The sequence below is a fragment of the Mauremys reevesii genome, linkage group 12 (genome assembly GCF_016161935.1).
Source record: "Mauremys reevesii isolate NIE-2019 linkage group 12, ASM1616193v1, whole genome shotgun sequence".
Classification (NCBI taxonomy): domain Eukaryota; kingdom Metazoa; phylum Chordata; order Testudines; family Geoemydidae; genus Mauremys; species Mauremys reevesii.
Window position 1 is genome coordinate 44907621 of NC_052634.1, and position 22432 is coordinate 44930052.

General features: G+C 55.3%; 1 non-coding gene and 1 pseudogene across 1 annotated transcript; both read right to left on the reverse strand.

Moving 5' to 3' along the window:
• The window catches only part of LOC120375436, a 648226-nt pseudogene that overhangs the window by 526498 nt on the left and 99296 nt on the right, over nt 1-22432 (reverse strand).
• TRNAM-CAU lies at nt 6601-6672 on the reverse strand. The gene has a single exon. It is a non-coding gene; the product is annotated as a tRNA-Met (tRNA).

Sequence of the window (22432 nt, forward strand, 5' to 3'; positions counted from 1 at the left end):
CGCAGCAGGTGGCGCCTTTTTTTATGTCCGCTCCCCCGCTTTGCCCCAGAGCCCCGAATCCTCTGGGCGGCCCTGCTTTTAGGGAGCCTGTTCCGCTCCTGGTGGGACCACAAGACATCCCAGAGCAGAGAGGGTGGCCAGCAGAGCAGTGACGGGGGGAACGGCAAGTGACCGGCAATGTGGCCAGACAGCGGAGGGAGAAAGGGGCTTTCCCCCCGGGAGGTGAGAGGTGAACTCTGGGTTTTCATTGACCCAGGACAGCAGCTGTCGGTGAGGTGCAGTGAAGGGAGGGGCACATCCACAGAGCTTCTGGGGTCTTGATTTAAGAGCCCGAGGCCAAAGGCCACTGCCCAGTGCACTGTGGGTGGGTGTTTTGCTCATAGTGTTGTGTTATGAATCCTGATTGTGGTGTTTTCCCAAGTTAATACAAGGTGATTTTCCTCCTTTTTATTAAAGTTTCTTTTCTGCACTCAGTGGTTGTGAGTGGGGAAAGTATCGCCTCTTAGAGGCACCCAGTGGCCAGGGTTAGTTTCCCCAGGTTACTGGGTGGGGGCTTAGGCACATTGTGTGTTGTATTGTTGAAGAGGAGCCCCAAGCACCCAAACAGGGAATTGTAACTTCAACCTTCAGAGTAAGAGCCAGAGGTGCTGCCAGCTGAGCTAGCCAGGCCGCCTAAACGTATTAACCCCTTTCACCGCAAGAGCAAACACCAGGTACTTCTGTGCTTCTCAGCAGCTGGGAAAGAGCCTCTTGGGGGAAATATCTCCTGCCCCACTGCCAAAAGGAGCCCCTTGAGTGGGAACGGTCAGAGGCCCCACTCGGGGGCTGGCCCTGCTTTCCAACCACCTTGTGATGCTGGCCGCAGACCGAATGCTGGTCTGTGAGTGGCCTTCAGTGGGGGGTTGGCATGGCAGGGAGCAGGTTGGCCGGGTGTTTTTGTGGCTGTCTGCTGGCCGCGCATAGGCATGCTCCTGCCTTCCTCTGGCCCTGCCCTTGGTTGCTCTGTGGCTTTTAAGCCTTCCCTTGAGCTGTCAGCACCAGCTGCCTCTGCTGCAGGTGCCCAGAGAAGGAGAGGTGTGTTGGGCTCCAGCCTGGGACTCTTCCTCCCTCCTGCCTAGACCTGACTATGAAGCCTGGCCCTGGAACTCCTTCCTTTAAATGCCATGTGGGCAAGAGGAAAAGTGTGGCAGCTGCAGGGACCAAAGTTGAGGACTTCAGGTGAAGCAGTGAGAAACAACCATATGGTCAAACCACAGGACTCTCTAGCCAGACTGTTAAGTTCTAGGACCCCAACCTATAGCCGCCAGCCCATTGAACCAGCCAGACCAAATACCTATCTCCAGTGGCCATCAGTCACCCAGCAGGAGGGAAAAAATTCACTCTAGTTCACCCTGAGAGAGGGTAGCCAAGCACATTGAGCTCCAGGGCTTTGCAGCAAGCTAACATATCTCCAGCAGGTCCTACTGAGATTTGAACTCAGATTCCAGGATTCAGAGTCCTGAGTGCTGCCCATTACACCATGGGACCTGCTGCTGTTTCATTTTCTAGACCCCTGTGACTCTCAGCTGGCTGGTTTGCACTCTGCACTTATTGCTTCCCACCAGCGGCTTCCTCTCGCAGGACTCTCTCTCCTCCTCCAGCGACTGTGGTCCTGCTCTACCAGATCTCTGGGTCCTGCCCTGAGTCCCTGCATCCCCCTGCTTTGTCTCCATTCCCTGCAGGCCACAAAAATGTCAGGGGAGGCCACCCCTCCCTTCACTCAGTGCTCCCGCTCATATCAGCCAGCTGCAGCCTAATCTCCTGGAACTCGGGCAACTGTCGCTTGATCCGGTCGTACAGTCACACGCTGACTGGCTCCCCTGCCTGGATGCTCTTGTGGAAATCCCACAGGCGACGCTGCAGGACTTGGCACCATTGGTTTCTTAAATGTTGTGGTGTTTGCCCGACTGCCACAACAAAGCCGCCAACTCCTCCCTCACCGACTCCCACCAATCCCCCTCTGATGCTTTTCCGTACTGCCAACACCACCAGGCCTCCCCCTCTGCTCCTTTATCTTGCAAGCTCTGGATGTTCAGCTTCCAATATCCTCTGCCGTGGGTCAGGGAATTGAAATCCTGATCAACACCAAACAGTCTAGAGGAAGGGAGCCAGTTCCTTCATAGAACTTTCCTTTCACGCCTTAACTGGGGACCATACACACTAATATAGCAGTAACCAGTGCTACAGAGCACAAAGCCAACCTTTAATGCCCTCCCTGGTTGGAGCTCCAGCACCTTCTGTACTCGCACCATGAATGTGAAGAACAAGACTCCAACCCCATCATTCTTCACTGGCCTGGAGGACCAGAGAGATGGGCCCTTCCACCAATCACCCTCTGCCCATCAAGCTACCCTAGACTTGTTAATGTGCATTTCCTGAACACCCACCATGTCCAAGCCCAGCTGCTCCAAGGCAATGAACATCAAGTGCCTCCTCCTGGGCCCCCAAATCCCTTCCACCTTCCAAATGGCCATTTTCACAGATGCCCCTTCCAGGGCACTGCCCTTGCTCAGCTGCACAGAGGACTTTTCATCCCCAATCCCTGCCCAGCACCATCTCTGGCACCATTCCTGAGGGCCACCCTGCCTCACTCTCTTCCTGCCATATTGGGTCCACCAATAACTCATGTAGGAGAGACAGCTCCCATCCCTCATTGGAAAAGGTGAGGCCAGCAGCACACAGGTTTTTTTTTCCTATTGCAGAGCCCAAGCTCAGAGACTCACCTTGGAGTGCAGGCACCCCTGTGCTCCCAGAAGACAAACCACCATTGTACAAAAAGGGATGAAAGGACCTGCTGAAGTCTGGGATTGAACAAACAACTCTTAGATCTCCAGCCCAATACGCTCCCAACTGAGCTACTTTGGCAGCTATGTAGGAGCATTTTGGCCTGTTGCTTCTCTTTCCGGGAGTTTTTTGCAGCAGTTGCACACAAAAAGGACGTCATTGTGAGTGGCCCATGAAGACAAGACTCACTTTTGCCTGCCTTGCTCAGCTTGACTTGACTTGCTGCCTCACCCAGTTCCTGCCCTAGTGCCCGGGTTGACCTGGTGGTGGAAGGGGACTGGGGGCCAGTGGCACAGGGAGGAAGTTGAGCTGGACCCAGAGCTAGACTACACCCTGGCAGCAAGAGTCTGGCCACCACTTGCCGCCCCACCCTATTGTCCTGGCTTCCCCCACTGGGCGTCATTTCGGGAGGGAAGTGGAGCTTCTGCCTCCCTTCCCCAATTTTCACACCGCAGAGGAGTGCAAACAGGAAAATGAATGGCTGCTCCACACCCCCACCGGAGGAACCTGACGCCCTTAACTGTGGGGAGTAAGAAGGGGACAGGCTCCTGTGGGGAGCCTGTCCCCGAGGAGCTGGAACAGCAGCTGCCGCCTCCCCCTCGGCTCCAGGCTGTGAGAAATGCTCATTGCTTGGCTGCATGGGCGGATGCTGCTCCGTGCTCTGGAGAGCGTCTGTATTGCTCTGTCAAGCCCCCGTCTTCACTGAGCCAGTCTGGTAAGGTCCCAAGTGCCCCCTCCGGCCTGGCAGCTGAGAGTCTGTGCAGACATCAGCCCCCCTGCCAGCCCCACAGGCAGCAGCAGCACCAGCCCCCCAGCACCACAGGGGCACTCAATGCACTTCCTGTGGGGAAATGGCTCCCATGGAGTCGCTGACTTGGCTCCTTTTGCACTCTAGAGAGAGGAGCAGAACCAGGGCTATGGCGGATCTATAGGTCACCAGGTGAGTAGCAGACGGTTCAGGTGCTGAGAGTTTGCCTGACCCCTCAGGGACACAGTGTGAGGTGGTGTCCCAGGGATCTCTATGAAAGGAGCAGAACAGGATTTACTTGGGGTGGGGAGAGAATTGAGAGTGTCTCAGGGGGTTGTACAGAGGTATTGTCCCGGTGAGAGACTGGCTAAAACACAGGCCTCGTTGTGAGCAAGATTCCAACCTGCACAGGGGAACCCTATTGGATTTTGACTCCAACGCCTTAATCACTCAGCCATCAGCACAGTAATGCCCTAATGCCAGAGAATCACAATGCCCAGGTGTGAAGTCATCTGAACTACAGAATTCCCACAGCAAACCTGGCTCCCAAAGCACAGGGGGGATTTGGGGTTCATTCTCTTTGCTTAGCCATGTGCAGTCGCACAGCAGGATGCGGCTGGTGGGACAGGGATACTGAATGCTCAAGGGTCAGACCTAGGAAGGTTGAAGCTTCATAAGCTTCTTGCCCTGCAGACAGCCTGCTCAGAGAAAGGAAACTCCCGCAGAATCCGGACTGGCTGTGTATAGCGCACTTCCACCGCATTGCCCAGTGCCCCAGCGACAAGCCAGAGCTGTGGTCTGGGAGTGAGAGGCACAGGCAGAGCGCTGACTGGTAGCTCAGGGCTGGGATAGCAGGGGCTGCGGGCAGGGAGTCAGGGGCACCGGCAGAGCATTTAATTGAACTGATTTAAATCTCAGGTTTGATCATTCCTGGGACTGGACCTGGCTAGGACTCTCGGGCATCACTGAAGTGTTCTTGAAATCAGGTTCCAGCTTTGTCTGGCCCCCTCCTTTTCTGAGCTGGGCTGCAGCCCCTGACGCAGCCACCCGCCTGCCTGCCGCGGACAGCGGGCCCAGCAGAGGCCCCAGCAGGGACCAGGCGGCACTTCGGCAAGGGCCCCTGGTGGGGCTGGCAGCCGGGCTCTCAGCGCCGAAGAGCCCGGGCTGGCCAGGGGAGTGCACCGGGCCAGGCAGGCAGGCAGCGGGAGGGGCCTGACTGGAGGGCCAGAGGCACGTGAGCATGTGTGCGAGCAGAGCATTGTGGGAGAGGAAGCAGGGGTAATCAAGTGTATTTTCCTGTTTAGTTTGCATCAAGGACAGAGTAACTGTACTTGGCATTTGAGGCCTGAGAGCTTAACCCTCACCTGAAAAGTACTCACCATTAAGGGGTCTGGGTTCCAAACGGCAAAAAGTTGTGGGAGATAGAAATGGATGTATGTTTTGTTCTTACATTTGCTATTCCAGGTGTGGAAAGACAGAGGCAATTTTAAATTTTTTAGAATTGTTGTTAGTGCTGCAGTGTTAAAATCACTTGCCCTAAGCTTATGCCATGTGATCTCTTTCATGGTATATTTTGGCCCTGAGAGGTAAAAGGCTGCTCTGGGGGTAGTGTTATGGAGTGAGGTAGCAAATGTTGGTTGCAGAGATGGTGCGTCTGCCACAAAAGTTGTTCCCCCCCCCCCGGCTCTGGTCCCAGAGTCCAGGATTTGCAGAAACCCACCCACTAACCTGTAACTAACAATCTCGCTCTGCTAACTCTTCCAGCAAAACAGGCCAAAGAAAGTGTATGCGAGCGCTATACCACAGCCCCGGTGCTCTTTTCGGTTCATTCCCACAGAACTTTCGCTCCATAACAGTCCAGTTCCTTGCTGTTGCTTGGCTAACCACTGCATGCATGTGCTATACCGAACCCTGAGCTGATTCCTGACTTTTGTGCTCAATACAGCCTTACTTGTCTGTGTCTCTGTGATGCAAGGGGTCAGCGCATTGGGCTGTTAATTAAAATGATGGTGGTTTGAGCCCACCCAGGGACAGCGCTAAGCCTGTGCTACTTCTTTGATTTCCCCGAGGCCTGTGGGGGGAGCCTCAAAGGTCCCATTTTCCTGCCTCTTGGCCTCAGTGCTTTCAGCTGGTGGTCCAAAGAGCAGGCTGGATGCCATTCAGAAACCCATCTGCCAGCAGCTGTGCCGGAGGCTCAGGCTTAATCCTCAAAGCCGAGCACAAAAACTTTCAGCCGGGAACATTTCGCTCCCTTCCCGCCTCCGCCCAAGTGGCAAGGGAGAAGCAGAGGAGACAGGCCAGCTCAAAGACACCTCCCTCCCACTTCCCTGTACGCTGTGCAAAGCTCTTGGCCTGCCTCAAACCCAGGAATCCTCACTCCCAGCCCCCCTCACGCTTTCCTGCTTTCCTGACGTGGCCTGCCTCATGCCTCGTCAGGAAAGCACGGCCATGCGGCCCAAGCCTGAGTCACGTCCGCGGCCTGGCCCGCCCGCCTCGGCTGACAGCGCAGAGCCACGCGAGTCAATGGCAGGAATCCTCACTCCCAGCCCCCCTCACGCTTTCCTGCTTTCCTGACGTGGCCTGCCTCATGCCTCGTCAGGAAAGCACGGCCATGCGGCCCAAGCCTGAGTCACGTCCGCGGCCTGGCCCGCCCCGCCTCGGCTGACAGCGCGCAGAGCCACGCGAGTCAATGGCAGGTCGAGTCGGGAGCCTCGGCTCTTTCCCCTGACAGCCACACACACAGCGCTGCCTAGCGCCCCCAGAGCCTCCTCGTGTTCTCCCGCAGCAGCCGCCTCCTGGTGTGGGTGGGAAAGGGACCAGGAAGCACTGCAGCCTCATTCCGGGACAGGAGGCCCTCGCCACGCCCAGGCCTGCCTCTTGCCTTCAGCCCAGGCAGCCAGAGGTGCCGGGGAGCTCCCTGGCAGGCCGCTTCGCCTCAGCCACCTCTTGCCTCATGGCCTAGGCTCTTGGGGCTCTGCTGGTCACCCGCTCGCTTGAAGGCCCAGAGGGAAAAGAAACAAGTGCACACATAGCAGAGGATGGTTTCGATCCATCGACCTCTGGGTTATGGGCCCAGCACGCTCCCGCTGCGCCACTCTGCTGCTTCTTCACACTCTTCCCCCTGCCACCTAGCTGCCACTATCCGGATTAGTGCCTTACACGCCCTCGCTCTGGCAGGCAGATGCGCAGGCTACTAGGCAGCTGCCCTGGTCACAGGATTTTACAGCTAGCTTCTACAGGGTAAAAAGGATCTATTTGGGGTTTGGACCCCATTGGGAGCTGGGTAGCTGAGTGCCAGAGACGGGAGCACTTCTTAAACTGTTTTCAGTTACGCTTGTGGGGGACGAGGTTCAGCCTTGGATCCGTGTCTGCAGCAGGCAAGCACCTCTGGCTCAATCGCCCCCCGCCGTATTAGCAGAGTAAAACGCGGAGCGAACGCACACGCCTTGCAAAGGAAGAGGAGCCGGGATCTCGAACAAAAGTCAGCATTTTATTAAGATGAAGTTCAAAGAAAAAAAAAGTGTACGGGACAGAGTTTCGGCATAGAAGTTGCTGGTGCTCAGGGAACAACGTACAGCTTACCCAAGGGGTGCAAAGTTCGGTTTAAAATGGGTTGGCGTAAATACATAATCTGCAATAGCTCTGACTGGGGTAAAAGGTTAACGTACAGCCACTGAGTTAGGAGGGTATGTTGTCCATATGAGGGCTACGTTCGGGTGTGGAGTATAACGAGCGGTTCTGACGATGAGGATGGATTGACCCGCGTTAGGTGAGTTTTAACGTTCGGTGTTTGGGAATCTTTGCCACAATCTAGTTGAAGCAGGATCAGTATGAAGTCAACCCTGCCATCTGTTGGTGATCTGTCGTCAAGGCCTTTTGGGGCTGATGTCATTTGCATGGTAACACCCACCCCGGATTGCATGATGGGAGTGCTTGTCCAAACAGTCATTTCAGCTGCTGCGGGATCCCCAGTCTCTTTGTTATTGGGGCAGGAGTAATCCAGTGTATTTTCCTGTTGATTTTGGATCAAGGACAGAGTAACTGTACCTGGCATTTGAGGCCTGAGAGCGTCACCCTCGCCTGAAAAGTACTCACCATTAAGGGGTAGGGGTTCCTAAGGGCAGCACATGGAGAGAGGTAGAAATGGATGTTTGTTGGTCTTTTGTAGGTGTTGCTGATGTCCTTTCTGCTGTCCCTGGTGTGGAAAGACAGAGGCAGAGGCCGTTTTGAATCTCTTCAAATTGTTGTTAGTGCTGCAGTTGCTCACCCTAAGCTTATGCCGTTAGATCTCTTTCACGGTGTATTTTAGCCCTGAAAGGTAAAAGGTGTGTTGTTAGGGAGTGAGGTAGCAAATGTTAGTTGCAGAGGTGGTGCATGTGCCACAGAAGTCGTGTGCCCCCCCTACCCCAGTCCAAGAGTCCAGGATTTGCATAAACCCACCCACTGACCTGTGACTCACAATCTCGCTCTGCTAACTCTTCCAGCAAAACTTTTCTGCCAGGTTCTCATTCTGAACTGTATTCCTATGAACTTACGCTTTTAAATAGCATCACAATCTACTTTCTTGAGTATATCTCAATTTTCCACTTAGCTGTTTAAGATTTTTAAGTGTATGCTTTAACACACTATTTGTAGTGGAATAATAATTAATTCTATTTTTCAACTAAAGAGCGAAGAAAACCATAAAATGTGTATTTAGAGAGTTCAACAGAATCTCAGGATGTTAAACACATACATTTTCAATCTCTCTTAAATTGCTATTCTTTGGACCCCATGTCCCTTGTCTAACGATTTTTATGTAGGTTCATGTGAGTCCCGAAATCATGAACTGCTAAGTACCGTTCTACTGTTTTTGATTCATATGACCGGGATTACTACACTTCATTACTCCTGCCCTATTAAGAAAGTGTTTGGGAATCCCACAGCAGCCAAAATCACCATTTGGACAAGCACCCCATCATGCAATGCGGGGTGGGTGTGACCATGCACATCAGCAACGAAAGCCTTTACAACACATCACCAACAGATGGCAGGGTAGAGTTCATTCTGACGCTGCTTACATCCTCGCCACAGCCAAGAGTTGGTGGTCCTGATAAATCACAATCCCTATTATACCAGCTCATTGGTATTGAATGCTGAAGTTATGGCTAGCAAAAGTAGCCACCCATCTCTGCCCTGTAGCATCCAGCTTAGCCCTTGTTAACACATAAGTCAGTGGATTGTTCTCTGTGCATACCTGAAACTGAGCACCAGTCAAGTAGTCTCGAAATTTCTCAATGATGGCCCATTTCAAGGCCAAGAACTGCAGCTGGTGGATGGGATAGTGAGTTTCGCTATCAGACAGTCCTCAGCTGGCAAAGGCTACAGATTTACATTTACCTTCCACTTCCTGGTAGGAGAGTGCTCCCAGACCCTCCAAACTGGCATCAGCATGCAGGATACTGTTTGTTTGGTCAGCAAGGACTAGGACTGGCACATGAATCAGGCAAATAATGATTTCCCGTAAAGGCCTATCACATCTCTCATCCCGCCATGTCCCCAATGGAGAGGAGAGGAGCCCCTCCCCTGTCCCAGGCCAGGCACACCAGATCTGTGGGGGCAGATGTCCATGGCCTAGCCCAGGTGAGCTGGAGCTGCTGGGGAGAGAAGTTCCTTCCTCAGCCCAAGCCCACCAGAGTTGATGTTGCAGTGGGGGAGAGGTATTTCTCACCTGGTTTTTAGATGCTCTGATGAGAGGGAGCAGAAGAAAGATTTTTCTTCTCCTTACATTTCAAATTCTCCACCCCCACCCCTAACCATTTTCTGCTCTAGCCTGATCTCTCTCTTATGTGTCCAGGGCCGTCCTTACCCATAGCCAGCTGCCTAGGGCACCACTAGGTGTGGGGGCACTGCTCTGCTGGGAGCCTGGACAGACGGGAAGCAGTGGAGCATGTAAGAGCAGGGCTGCTGGGTCCTAGAGAGAGCCGAATGCAGCACAGTCTGAGGGAGGGGATTGGCTGCTGGGGTCTCTGGGGAGGGGTTGGGGAGGGAGCTCACCTGTGAGTGTGACTCTTTCCCCCCGGCTGAGGTGAGGTGAGGCAGGCCCTGCGGCTCTGGAACCAGTATCCTCTGTTGTCCCCCATAACATCCATTCTTCTCTCACCCTGCCCCATGGAGCACCCCCTCCTTTCTCCCTCCCCCCCAGAAGCATCCCTCTCTCTCTCCTCCCTCCCCTCCATCAGGGATGGGTTGGGTGAGGTGCTGGGGGGTAGGTGGGGGGAGGAGGCTGGCTCCCTGCCTGCTGAGGAATGAAAGTGAAAGTAACTCACTTCCTGGGCAGTGAGCAGGATTGGAATGTCACAGGGGGCTGGGCTGGGGTTAGCCAGATGTGTGAAAACTCAGGACAGGGGGTTGGGATAGGGTGAGCAGATATCCCTATTTTATAGGGCCAGTCCCAATTTTGGGGTCTTTTTCTTATATAGGCTCCTTTTACCCCCACCCCCTGTCCTGATTTTTCACACTTGCTGTCTGGTCACTCTGGGTGGGGGTAATTGGTGCCTATATAAGACAAAGCCCCAAATATCGGGACTGGCCCTATAAAATCAGGACATCTGGATCTGGTCAACCTAGCTGGGGAGCGTGTCTCCCCCGGGCTGGCAGCTGCCACCGATCCACCTCATCCGGGGGGAGCTGTACAGGGCAGGATGAGCTGCTGTGGCTCCATGGGTGACCTGTCCCTGAGATCAGATGCTGTGCTAACTTCACTATGGTCCGTAAGGCTGGTGGTGGTGCCCATTGGCGTGTGATTGGACCTGAGGGTTTGCTGCTGTTGTTGCCACTCTGCACCCCAAGAGGTGGATTTTGGGGTCTACTGCAGCTGTTGGACCAGCAGTATGAAAGCAGTACTGTGTTGCCATTTAGATTGTCATTTAACAACTTTGTTTGCCAAAAATTCTTGCTAACAATCCTGAATCCAATTTCAATATTTAAAAAAAAAAAAGTCAATCTCTTAGCCAAAAACAGAAAATTAAGTTGTTGACAATTATTAATGACAGGTTTGGTTTGAGGCAGGGAGTGGGCCAGTTTTCATCAGAGAAACAAAAAATGTTGACTGACTTTCCTATAGCCTGTTACTCCTGATAAGAGCCCTCCAACAACTGTAATATGCTCATCTCCTTACTAGCGTATAAAGCAGGGGTCGGCAACCTATGGCACACATGCCAAAGGTGGCAGGTGAGCTGATGTTTGATGGTACGCAGCGGCAGGCTGAGTGGCTCAGCCCATCACTGCTCTGGGGTTCCGGCTGCTGCCCTATTGCCAGCTGAGATACCGGCCGTCGGCCCCACTCAGCACCTGCTGCTGGCCTGGGGACCCCCAAGGAACCCCAGGCTGGCAGCGGGCTGAGCAGGCTGGCAGAACCACTCAACCTGCTGTCAGCCTGGGGTTCCATTCACTCAGCCGGCAGCGGGCTGAGTGGGCTGGTGGCTGGCTGAGCAGGGCCGGTGGAGGGTTGAGTGGCTCAGTCTGCTGCCAGTCTGGGGTGCCGGCAGCACTCAGACGACTGCTACTCTGGGGTTCCGGCTGCCGGCCCCTTGCCAGTCAGGAGCCCAGCTGCCAGCCCTACTCTGCCTCCTGCCAGCCTGGGTGAGCAGAATCCCAGGCTGGTAGCGGGCTGAGGGGGGTTGGTGGCCGGGATCCTGGCTGGCAGGAGTTGGTGGTCAGAACCCCAGACCAGCAGCGGGCTGAGCAGGGCCTGGGATCCTTGTCTAGGGTTCCAGCCACCAGTCCCACTCAGCCTGCTGCCAGTCTGGGGTTTCATTTACTCAGCTGGCAGTGGCCTGAGCAGGACCGGTGGCCAGGACCTCAGATAATAACAATAGTTTATTTATATAATATAGACATAGAGAGAGAGACCTTCTACAAACGTTAAAGTGTATTACTGGCACGAGAAACCTTAAATTACAGTGAACTTGGCACACCACTTCTGAAAGGTTGCCGACCCCTGGTATAGACTGACCATATGTTGTACTAAGATTCTCCAGCTTTTTTTTTTTATCCTGTGAGTCAGTATAGCCTTTGCCAGCCCAGAAGTTGGGCAGCCAATGTTTTATGTTTTCACAATGTTTTCTCCAACTTTCATAAAGTAAATACATAGTTAATATGAGTTAAAAAGGCCAGGGACACTTCCTTGTGAAGAATCTGTACAGCAGATCATGCTAGAGCTGTGAAAATGTCAGTTTTTGATGGAACTTTAGAGGCAGTGATTTATCATGTATTTTATCATGTGAATGTGCTGCTATTGCTAATGTCTTTCCAAACAAAATAAGGCACAATAGGACTTCTGTAACATTTCTGTGCGACCTTAATCTAGATGAGATGATTCTGTGCTGACTTCATTTTGGTCACTTTGTGCTTTACCTAGCAGTAAAACTAGGGTTATATTTTCCCACTGTTTGGAGACCCAGCTTATTAAACTGATTTTGCAGCCAAAAAAGCCAGAAAGATTGCTTTTAATTAAAAACAAATCTTTGTTTCAATACCTCTTCATATAAATTTCCAATAAAATTTTGACAAAATTAAAAAAATTATATTATTTGCATCATTCTGTCAAATCAGAATTTTTTCTATAGGGATACTTCTTTAGCGCTAGTGCATCAGCATTACAGTGTGCTTAGTTAAGTTAAACTGGTTTTAATAACGTGAATGTGGCAAGTTTTCCAATACTGTATGCTTATATTTGTGTTGCTAAGAGCAGATCAGGCACAGGGGCACCAGTTTCATAATCTCACCTAGGGCACCATAAATCCTAAGGACGGCCCTGCATGCCTCAATTCTCTTTTTCCTGGCCTTGTTCCAGAGCCCTCACAGCCCAATTCTCTGCCCTACCGTTGAGCCCTCTACTGCACCCTGAATGGCTTTGGTTATTGATGGGATCTTTAAGAACTTTGGATTTAATACTAAAATTTGGACAGCTTTAGATTATTTAAAGTAAACCCTGTTTACTATTTTATTTTAATAAAGGTTGTATTGCTCTAACCCCTGGCCTTTAAGTGAGAAGGAGCAGAGGCATGGGCGGCATGGCCCCCGTGAAGGGTGGGGCCAAGTGATGGGGAGCACAGCCCCCCCAATTTTTTTTGTCTAGCCCACCTCAGTCCCCCACCAAACGAGAAGAGGCTGAGGCCACCCCTGCTGGTCACTGGGTGTCACCTTCTGTGCATTACTCTGAATGCCCACGAGGTGTCACTGCTGCTCCAAGGGAAACATGTGTTACCCTGATTGGCCACTGGGTGTCGCTGCTGCGCAAAGGGAGACATAAGAACAGCCAGACTGGGTCAGATGCAAAGTCCATCTAGCCCAATATCCTCCTGTCTTCTGCCAGCGGCCAGTGCCAGGGGCCCCAGAGGGAATGAACAGAGCAGGGAATCAGCAAGTGATCCATCCCCTGCCACCCATTCCCAGCTTCTGGCAAACAGAGGCTACAGGCACCATCCCTGCCCACCCTGGCTAATAGCCACTGATGGACCTGTCCTCTGTTCATTTATCTAGTTCTTTTTTTGACCCTTATTATACTCTTGGCCTTCACAACAGCCTCTGGCAAGGAGTTCCACAGGTTAACTATGCAACTGCCCTGAATCCCCCCCCCCAGGTTGTATATGGAAAAGAGGATGAGGATGAGGAGAGCCATGATGTGTCTGTCACTGGCTGGTGCCTCAGTTTCCTCTAGGCAGCAGTGCTGCGGGCTCCTTTCGTCGGTTCCATGCAGCTGTGTCGGGGGAAGGGGGAGTAGAGGCTAATGCCCCCCAGCCCCACACCCCTCCAGCAGCAGCTGGGGAATCCAGGCCAAATGTAACCCTGGTAGCTGGGCCGGGATTAGCCTGGGCCGGGGTAGGGCTGGGGAGGAATTGCTGGGGAGACAGATGCACCCGCTGTGAGGGGAGATCCTCCCATTCCCTGCCAACCCCCCTCTCTCCTTGCAGCACAGTACCCCTTGGAACTTCTTTCTCTGTCATGGGGTGTCTGCTGCCTGCTTCTCCCTTAGCATCATCTCTCCCCCGGGGCACTGGTGTTGCCCGTCCTGTGCATATAAGCAGGCCCTGGTGTGCCCCGTGGCGCTGCCCTGCAATTGGGGGGACAGCTGGTGGATGGAATATGGGGGTGGGCAAGGCTGGGGACCAGGACTTCTGGGTTCTCCCCCCAACTCTGGGAGGGAAGTGGGGGTTAGGGGGTAGAGTGAGGGAGGGGCAGGGCTGGGATCCAGGGCTCCTGCTTTTTCTGGTTTTCTCCACCTCCTGCGCTGCCTCGGTTCTTTCAGTGCATTTCCTGTTCAAATTCATTTGCTGACTTGTGCAACCCACCCCAGAGGTGGCTGCATCTCAGTGTTGGCTGAGGCACCCTTGGCTGCATCACCTCCTAACCGCGTCTCTCTCCTGCAGGTGCCCCTGCAGCACTCGGCAAACATCCGCAAGATCGTGGGGCGCTTTGAGCATTGGGCAGGCAGGGGCCAGGCGCCCAGCCCTGCCTCCAGAGAATGGGACCCAGCCCCCGCTACTTTTTACAAGGATTAAAGAGGGGAAAGGGGGGCAAATCAGAGGAGGGGGGTGGCCAGGGTCTGAGCAGGGGGTGGAAATTGACTGGTCGGGGGGGGGGTCAAGCAGCTGGAGGCAGAGTTAGGAGAGGGGCTGAAGGGCAAAGTCAGGGAGGGGGGAAGAAGCCGGAGTTCAGCCAGGGGGAGGCGCTGCCAGAGGGTTAAACCCCGGCACAGGCAGGGGCAGAGGGGTAACAGTTACCCTGGGGGGCTGAGACTCCAGTGTTTGCAAAAACAGAGTGGGGGGAGCAGAGGGGCTTTTCTATTTCCCCTCCCACAGGCAGCACCTCTCAGCATGGGCTTCCCAGGGCTGGGCTCTTAAAGGCACAGGCATCCCACTGCCTAGACAGTGCAGCTCCTCTCTGATGTAACCTGCTTAGGTGTTGCAGTAGGAGACTCAATTCAGTGAAACCGGCATTCCCTATACGCCCCCCAGCCAGGGGGCTGTGCACCCCTCCCCCGAATTTCCCCAAACCCCACCCCAGTGGTCAGGTAGTTACTTGCAGCGCTGCCAATGTTGTCATTGGTTGCAAATCTGAATGGAAATTGAAACGTTAACACTCACTTTAAAAGCAGATCCAACGTATGAAAAATACTTGTACCTGAGAAAGTAAAATAGGTTTGAAAAGTCTGGACAAAGCCGGGTTCCTCACCCAGCTGTTCTGTTTGCTGACAATGTCGGTGCATTGGCTTCGCAATGTTGGCCAACCTCAGAATTTCAAACGATGATTTGGAAGCAAGGTGTGAATGACTCTCCCTGACAGCTAGTGATGAGCCAGGGCTGGGGGGAGGCTTTGGGACCAGACTGTATTTACATGAACTCACCTACTCTGCCGAGGTGTCCAGCAGACAGAGCTGGGCCGCCTCTGCTCTAGGTGCCCAGAGGAGGAGGGAAGGTGTGTGGGGCTCCAGCCTGGGGCTCTTCCTCCTCCTGCCAAGCCCTGACTATCAATCCCAGCCCTGACCCTCCTTTCTGCAAGTGCCATGTGGGCCCCAGGAAAAGTGTGGCTGGAACCACCAGGGCCAAACTTGTGGGCATCAGGTGAAGCAGCAAGAATCCCAACCATCAGGGAAGCAAGTTCTAGAGCCCCAACCCATTGTAGCCATCCCAGCCAGAGACCTGGCTCTAGGAGGTGTGAGTCACCCAGCAGGAGGGGAAAAACCAGCTCTTGCACAACTGGAGACAGGGAAGTTGAGCACTGGGAGCTCCAGGGCTTCACCACAACCCAACACAAGGTCACACTGAGATTTGAACTCAGATTGCAGGATTCAGAGTCCTGAGTGCTGCCTGTTACACCCTGGGACCAGCTTATGCTGCCTTCTCTGGCCATCAGTGACCCTCATGGGGCCGGCTCATGTAAGGGACTGTTGGCCCCTTACTAAAGCTTAGTGGGGTTTTGGTTGGCTAGTTCCCAGTCCCAATAGAAGGGGGAAGGACCAATGGGAAATCAGGACCCTGAGACTGACAGTCCCCAGGGGCAATGGGGAGAGGCCAAAGCTCCAAGTTGGCCGCACTGACAGGCCAGGCAGTGTAATGAGGGAGTCACCAGCCCAGGGGGTCCCATCCTCCGTGGGAGCTGGAACTGCCTGGGACAGAGTGGGGCAGAGCTAAGGAGAGAGCAGGAGCCTGAGAAGAGCCAGGGAGCAGAGCTGGGCAGGTGTAGTGCCAGAAACTGCTCCCTGTAGGACTTTGCTACCTGTAGCAGTTACTGAGACCTGAGGTTGTTCTTATTTGCTGCTTGTCCTAATTGGATCAAACTTGACAGTGGTTTCTCTAGCAAAGGCCAGTCTCTGCCCCCTTGGTCCAGACATCCTCATTCACATCAGGCTGGGGTGACCAGATGTCAAAGATGAAATATCGGGACGCGGAGGGCGGAGCCCAAAAAAAAAAGCCAGAGGCTCCCCCCCCCCCCACCGCCAGGCGGCAGTGGCACAGCCCCATTTCCACCCAACTCTTGGCTCCAACCCCCGATACACCCCCAGCTCCCCCATCCCCTCGCTCCTGGGCCCAGCCTGGGCTCTGAGCTCTGCAGCCGAGCCGCGCTCCAGGTCCCTCCTGCAGCTCAGGCAAGGGGCGAACCAGGCAGCCGGGCCCGGGCCCTCCAGGCAGGAGCGTGTCTGCCCCACGTGTGTCTCCACCCCGCCCACATGGGTCCTGCCCGCTCCGCACATGGGCGGCAGGTTATATCTGTGCAGGTGCCCGGGCTCCAGGAATATTCAGGGCCGGGTGCCCTGCTCCAGCAACAGTTGGAGCTGGGTCTCCCCCGGCCCTGCCTGGATCGGGCCCCGGCCCCCACATCTCCCCGCTGCCGCGACCCTGCCTGGAGCAGGTCCCAGCCCCACCTGCCACCCCTCGCACGTATCCCCGCCGCCCGCTCCGCATCACCTCCCTGCCTGACAGAAAGCAGCGCGCCCCCCTCCCCTGCCTGCTCTGTGCTGCCAGAGAACTGCTGTCTGCTGCCCCAGGGTCCTAGTGCCTGCCCGCACTAATGGCGAGGCAGGCTGCCCTTACCCTGAGCCTCTCCAACAGCCCAAACCCTCAGCCCCAGCCAGAGCCCTCATCCCTCCTGCACCATAATCCTCACCCCAGCCAGAGCCCTCATCCCCCTGCACCCTAATCCTCTGCCCCAGCCAGAGCCCTCATCCTCCGTACCCTCAGCCCCAGGCAGAGCCCTCATCCCCCCTGCACCCTAATCCTCCCCCCAGCCAGAGCCCTCATCCCCTCCACACCCTAATCCTCATCCCCAGCCAGAGCCCTCATCCCCTCCACACCCTAATCCTCTGCCCCAGCCAGAGCCCTCATCCCCCCGCACCCTAATTCTCATCCCCAGCCAGAGCCCTCATCCCCCCTGCACCCTAATCCTCTGCCCCAGCCAGAGCCCTCATCCCCTCCATACCCTCAGCCCCAGCCAGAGCCCTCATCCCCTGCACCATAATCCTCAACCCAGCCAGAGCCCTCATCCTCCACACCCTTATCCTCTGCCCCAGCCAGAGCTCTCATCCCCCCTGCACCCTAATCCTCTGCCCCAGCCAGAGCCCTCATCCCGCCTGCACCCTAATCCTCTGCCCCAGCCAGAGCCCTCATCCTCCGTACCCTCAGCCCCAGCCAGAGCCCTCATCCCCTGCACCCTAATCCTCACCCCAGCCAGAGCCCTCATCCTCCACACCCTAATCCTCATCCCCAGCCAGAGCCCTCATCCCCTGCACCCTAATCCGCTGCCCCAGCCCGCGCCCTCCTCCCCGCACCCTAATCCTCAGCCCCAGCCAGAGCCCTCATCCCCACACCCTAATCCTCAGCCCCAGCCAGAGCCCTCATCCCCCCTGCACCCTAATCCTCATCCCCAGCCAGAGCCCTCATCCCCCCACACCCTAATACACTGCCCCACCCCCAGCCCACAACCCCCCAGCCCCCAAAACCACTGCCCCAGCCAGAGCCCGCAACCCCACAGGACCCTCAGCCCCAGCCCGAGCCCTCATCCCCGCACCCTAATCCTCACCCCAGCCAGAGCCCTCATCCTCCACACCCTAATCCTCATCCCCAGCCAGAGCCCTCATCCCCCCTGCACCCTAATCCTCTGCCCCAGCCAGAGCCCTCATCCCCCCTGCACCCTAATCCTCACCCCAGCCAGAGCCCTCATCCCCTCCACACCCTAATCCTCTGCCCCAGCCAGAGCCCTCATCCCCCCTGCACCCTAATCCTCTGCCCCAGCCAGAGCCCACATCCCCGCACCCTCATCCTCAGCCCCAGCCAGAGCCCTCTTCCCCCCACCCCCTACTCCTCAGCCCGTCAGAGCCCTCACCCCCCCTGCACCCTAATCCTCAGCCCCAGCCAGAGCCCTCATACCCTCCATACCCTCAGCCCCAGCCAGAGCCCTCATCCCCCCTGCACCCTAATCCTCAGCCCCAGCCAGAGCCCTCATCCCCTCCACACCCTAATCCTCTGCCCCAGCCAGAGCCCTCATCCCCCCTGCACCCTAATCCTCTGCCCCAGCCAGAGCCCTCATCCCCTCCATACCCTCAGCCCCAGCCAGAGCCCTCATCCCCCCTGCACCATAATCCTCACCCCAGCCAGAGCCCTCATCCCCTCCACACCCTAATCCTCTGCCCCAGCCAGAGCCCTCATCCCGCCTGCACCCTAATCCTCTGCCCCAGCCAGAGCCCGCATCCTCCGTACCCTCAGCCCCAGCCAGAGCCCTCATCCCCTGCACCCTAATCCTCACCCCAGCCAGAGCCCTCATCCTCCACACCCTAATCCTCATCCCCAGCCAGAGCCCTCATCCCCTGCACCCTATTCCTCTGCCCCTGCCTTTGCCATCATCCCCCTGCACCCTAATCCTCTGCCCCAGCCAGAGCCCTCATCCCCCCACACCCTCAGCCCCAGCCAGAGCCCTCATCCCCCCTGCACCCTAATCCTCTGCCCCAGCCAGAGCCCTCATCCCCTGCACCCTAATCCTCAGCCCCAGCCAGAGCCCTCATCCCCACACCCTCAGCCCCAGCCAGAGCCCTCATCCCCTGCACCCTAATCCTCTGCCCCAGCCAGAGCCCTCATCCCTCCGTACCCTCAGCCCCAGCCAGAGCCCTCATCCCCTGCACCCTAATCCTCACCCCAGCCAGAGCCCTCATCCCCCCAGCACCCAAATCCTCAGCCCCAGCCAGAGCCCTCATCCCCTGCACCCTAATCCTCTGCCCCAGCCAGAGCTCTCATCCCCCCGCACCCTAATCCTCAGCCCCAGCCAGAGCCCTCATCCCCCCACACCCTAATCCTCTGCCCCAGCCAGAGCCCTCATCCCCCCTGCACCCTAATCCTCAGCCCCAGCCAGAGCCCTCATACCCTCCATACCCTCAGCCCCAGCCAGAGCCCTCATCCCCCCGCACCCTAATCCTCACCCCAGCCAGAGCCCTCATCCTCCACACCCTAATCCTCATCCCCAGACAGAGCCCTCATCCCCCCTGCACCCTAATCCTCTGCCCCAGCCAGAGCCCTCATCCCCTGCACCCTAATCCTCATCCCCAGCCAGAGCCCTCATCCCCACACCCTAATCCTCAGCCCCAGCCGAGCCCTCATCCCCACAACCTAATCCTCAGCCCCAGCCAGAGCCCTCATCCCCCGGCACCCAGATCCTCTGCCCCAGCCCTGAGACCCCCCACAGCATGAACCCCTCATCCTCAGGCCCACAGCCCTCACCCCTGCATTCCCTCCTATCCCCAAACTCCCTCCCAGAGCATGCACCACCTCCCCCTTCCGCCTCCCCCCCCCCCCGACCCGAGCCGGCACCCAAACTCCGTCCCAAGGCCTGCACCCCGCACCCCCGCCAGCCCACCCACCCCCAGCCCCAGCCCGGCGCCAGCACCCACCACCCAAAAAACCACCCAGAGCCTGCACCCTCACCTCTTCCTATGCCCCTACCCCCAGCCCAGGACCTGCACCTCATACTTCCTCGAAACCCCACCCAGAGCCTTAGGGTGGGGCAGAGTTTGGGGGGGCATGGGTTCTGGGCACCACCAAAATTTCTACAAACTTGCCACCCATGCTGCCTGGCTGATGTCAGCATCTCTCTGTGAGGTCACCACCTCCTCACCACCTTCGACCAATAGTCTGAGGTCCTGCAAAAGTCTTTGTGATGTCACTGCCACACCTCCCTTGCTGTGCTAATGTCCTGCCCCTGGCCAGGCACTTTGGAGGTTTGAGCTACTCCCTATGGATCACGCCATTCAAGGAGCGTTCATTCTAGGAAGCAAGCCGGCTAGACAGGAAAACATCAGACGCTGCTCCCAATGCTACACTCAGTTTTTCAGAAATTAGTCAACTTTAGGGCCAGAAGAGACCATTAGAGCATCTAATCTGACCCCCTGCATATCACAGGCCTCCTGTATGACACAAGAGCTACTTTTGGGGCAAACACATTCCAGAAAGTCATCTAGTCTTCATTGAATGACATCAGGAGATGGTGAATCCACCACTTTCCTTGGTAACTTGTTCCTGTGGTGAATCATCCTGGCTGTTGAATATTTGTGCCTTATTTGTAATATGAATTTGTCTCTTTTCACCTTCCAGCCATTGGGTCTTGTTATGCCTTTCTCTGCTTGATTAAAGAGCCCTTTCATATCCAATATTTTCTCTCCATTAAGGCCCTTCAACACTTCAATGAAGTCACCTTTCAATCTTCTTTTGATAAGCGAAACAGATTGAGCTCATTCAATAGCTCACTAGAAGGCATTTTTCTCCAGCCCTCAGAACATTTGGTGGCTCTTTGGTCATCAGATTCCTGAACTGCAGCTGGATGTGGCTCTTGTTCTTCTGCACAGCACAGCTCCTGGAGGAGAGGGATCTGCAAATGTACATTCATATGACAGCTTTGTTTAATTGATGAAAACATAAACTAGACACTTAGAGGATTGGAACTGATTTCAGCTGATGGACAGCTTTGCTAGGTTTTTATGCATTTGGACAGCAAAATGTTGAGTTTTACATTCATATCAAGCACCCCCGTATATTGGAGCTCCTGAACAGAATGGAGAATGGAAATGAAAATGTTTTCCTTTTTTTTGAAAAAGGAAAGAAGGTTATAAAACAACACAGGGGTTTGAACTAAGGACCACTTGACCAGCAGTCAGGCACTCTACCACTGAGCTATGCCCCCATGACAGCAAGAGTATCGAATTGTGATCTCCAGGACTTTTCAGGACGGACCCTGCTTCCTCGAGCTCCTTTGCCATTACCAGACCACAGGAGGTTTTAAAAATGGGGTTTGATTAAACTTCTTAAATGTGGTAAACACCACAGCTTGCGCACCCACCGATATAGCTTCTCCCACTGACATAGCTGCCACCTCTTGGGAAGTGGATTAACTACACCCCCAGGAAAACTCTCTCCCACCAGCATAGAGCAGTGGCTCTCAAGCTGTGGGTCAGGACCCCAAAGTGGGTCATAACCCTGTTTTAATGGGGTCGCCAGGGCTGGCATTAGACTTGTTGGGGCCTGGGGCTGAAGCCAAATGTCTGAGCCCCACCACCCAGGGCTGAATCCCTCAAGCTCTGGTTTTGCCCTCCCCTCACTGGGGCAGGGCTCAGGCTTTGTCTCCCCTGCCTCTGCCCAGTGTGGAGGGGCTTGGTCCCTCTTTCCAGGGCCATGTAGTAAGTTTTTTTTGGCAGAAGGAGGTTGCAGTGAAAGGAAGTTTGAGAAACCCTGGCATAGAGCCTCTGAATATGTCTAGACTTGGCTCCCTGTGGCAGATCAGACACTGAAAGTACAGCCATGGAGACACCACACACCAGCCTTGCCTAGCAGGCAAGAATCAAACCTCCACAGAAAGATGCCTGTTGTTTTCTAATCCATCTCCCTAAGCCCTCAGCCACCACCACTTAACAAAGGGGCTTTTCTACACTATGGTTCTGGTCTCACTGAAGGGTCATTTCCAATTGTTTGCTCAGACCAGCATTAGGGAAAATGGTGCCCTTGGCAAAGCTTGTACTTTGGCACTTCCCCATGGCCCCTGGACGATCCCCACTCCCTTTACCGCTAGCTCCTGCACTCCCAGCCCTTGCACCTCCTTCACCCCTAACTCCTGCCCCTCCTGTGCCCCCTTTGCCCTTAACTCCCTGGGCCACCAGCCATTGCCCCTCTCCTGCAGCCCCTTCACATGGCTCCAGTGCTAGGGGCCCCGCGCTTGTTCTCCCTTTCCCTGGGCTTTGGCATCACTAGCCCCTGCTTAGTGAGTAGGGTTCAGTGGTCCCCAAAATGTGGGGCATGACTCCTAGGGGGACACAGAGGCACATTCATGGGGGCACCTCAGGGCCTGAGCCAGCCCCCATGGAGGGAGCAGCGCTCAGCCCCACTCTGCCCCAGCTTGTCCCCAACCCCAACCCCACCCTCAGCCTGGGCCTCTGGCTCCCAGCTCGGCCTCGACCCCCTTACCCCTGTCTGCACCCCTCTCCCCAGCAAGCAACAGCCCCACTCCCAGCCCATGTTCTCAACTGTGACTTCCGAGGGGCCACAGCCATGGCTAAGAGGTCACAGAGTGAAATGTTTGGGGACCACTGGTTTAGGGTGATGTTCTCAATCACTTCTATGAAGTCCAATAAAAGCTATTTCTCACCCACCGACCCCTCCATCAGGACGGTCTAGGTATGTTCTGCTGCCCTTCACTCATGCAGGAAGGATAATAACATTTCATTCCATTCAATCCTAAAGTGATTTGTAACCCACCACCAGCCGAAACTGGTCATTTTGGGAAAGCGGCCCCATCATGCTGCATAGCTAGGCAGAGTAGGTGTGTCTGTGCAAACACGGTCTGTTC